This window comes from Mandrillus leucophaeus, unplaced genomic scaffold (genome assembly GCF_000951045.1).
Source record: "Mandrillus leucophaeus isolate KB7577 unplaced genomic scaffold, Mleu.le_1.0 Scaffold1465, whole genome shotgun sequence".
NCBI classification, from domain to species: Eukaryota; Metazoa; Chordata; class Mammalia; order Primates; family Cercopithecidae; genus Mandrillus; species Mandrillus leucophaeus.
This window is the reverse complement of record NW_012101438.1, coordinates 75,479-77,375: the sequence shown is the minus strand read 5'-3', so window position 1 is coordinate 77,375 and position 1,897 is coordinate 75,479.

The following is a 1,897-nucleotide window of genomic DNA, read 5'->3' as shown; positions in this document are numbered from 1 at the left end:
AATCTAATTAAGGCCATGTGGGAAACAGGGAGTCAGACACACCTTGCTCAACCCCTATTTGAAATGTAGGCCAGATTCAAAAGACCTTTTAAAATTATGAAAATAAAATAGTGCCCCTTCACACAAAAGAAAATAGTAGCTCTTCTGTTTAACCAGAAGACTAAATCTTACTAAAAACTTAAAAAGAAGGAAATGGCTGGGTGCAATGGCTCACGCCTGTAATCTCAACACTTTGAGAGGCTGAGGTGGGTGGATCACCTGAGGCCGGGAGTTCAAAACCAGCCTTGCCAACATAGAAAAACCACATCTCTACTAAAATTACAAAAAATTACCTGGTCATCTAGGTACACGCCTGTACTCCCAGCCACTCAGGAGGCTGAGGCAGGAAAATAGCTTGAAACCAGGAGGCAGAGGTTGCAGTGAGCCCAGCCGAGATTGTGTCACTGCACTCCAGCCTGGGCAACAGAGCGAGACTCTCTCTCAAAAAACAACAGCGAAGTGTTCCCCCAAGAATCAATAATAACCAGAATAAAGGGGCCCTTATCAGATATTCTGAATTACTCTAACTACTGTTAGGCTTCAGGAAGTCACTAGTTGGGTACAGCTGTCCAGGATTAAACCTGTTTCTTATGAGATCCTGCAGGCACAAAAGGTGGACATCACAACCTCCATTTATAAAACCTAGAAAATTTAAGGCTGTTGTTTTGCAAACACATAGATTAATAACGTGGTTCTGTGGGTGGACGTAGGAGCATTAATTTTTCTCTCCCTTCCAATTATAATTATCTTGTTTAATCTCCTAGTAAAGTTCATATCTTCTAACTTTTTAAATTTCATGTAAAGATGATATGGTCTGTCAAAATCTTCCAATCCATTCTGTCTTCTGACCCCACAAATGAAAGCATCCTGCCTTTGGGTCCCTTAGTTCAGGTACCAAAGATGTTTACTCCTCAAATGCTAGGGAAGGCCTGCACCCATTAAGTCAGCAGGAAGCACTTATAGAAAATGGACTCTGCTCTTCTGCAGTCCCCTTAAGATGAAGGAGGAGTATCTAATCTCTGAGGGGCAATGAGGTAGGAGGTAGATGGGACTCAACTCGAGACCAGATTGAAGGCTGGGTGACACAAGAAAGAGACACTGGAAGCACCTGTCCATAAGACATGCCCTCCAGGGCCATATCAGTTTACCATTGCCATGGCAACACCTGAAAGTTAATGTCCATCTTCTAGCTACTTCTGAATAACCCACGCCTTAACTAGCATGTCATTAAAAGAGGGGATAAATACGACTGTAAAACTGCCCCTGTGCTGCTACTCCTGGCAAACTGCCTGTGGGGAGCTCCGCTCCACAAGAGCAGTCACAGAGCTGTAACCGCCACCTCAGTAAAGCCGTTTCCTTCCACCACCCGCTTACGCCGCGCTCCTTCCTGAGTGAGGCCAAGAACCTGCCCTGCACCACTTTTGTCAAGTTAGTTATCAAAAACTACTCATAATATCCTCTCTTTAATTATTTTACTCTTATAGGCTGTGTAATGACTTTCTCCTTTCCATTTGCCATATTGTGTTTTGTGTTCTTTTTCTTTCCCTCCTCTTTATACACCCTTCATCAGATAGTCACAGGCTTCAATTCAATTCTTTCTGGTGGTAGTATGGCTCATGAGAAACGCTGATTCTTCTGCGTGTGAGGCCATTCACCATTTTCATATGTAACACTGTTAAAAATACTGTGATATAAGCCTCCTCTTCACAAACTGACCACTGTCAAGCATCATCTCCCGACCAATAGAAATTTTTTTTGTTCCTCACTAGTTCACATAGGAGTAGAAATCTCAAGTTTAAATTGTGGATTTGCACTTTACCACGTGGTGTATTCAAGAAGATGAATAATATTAATACAT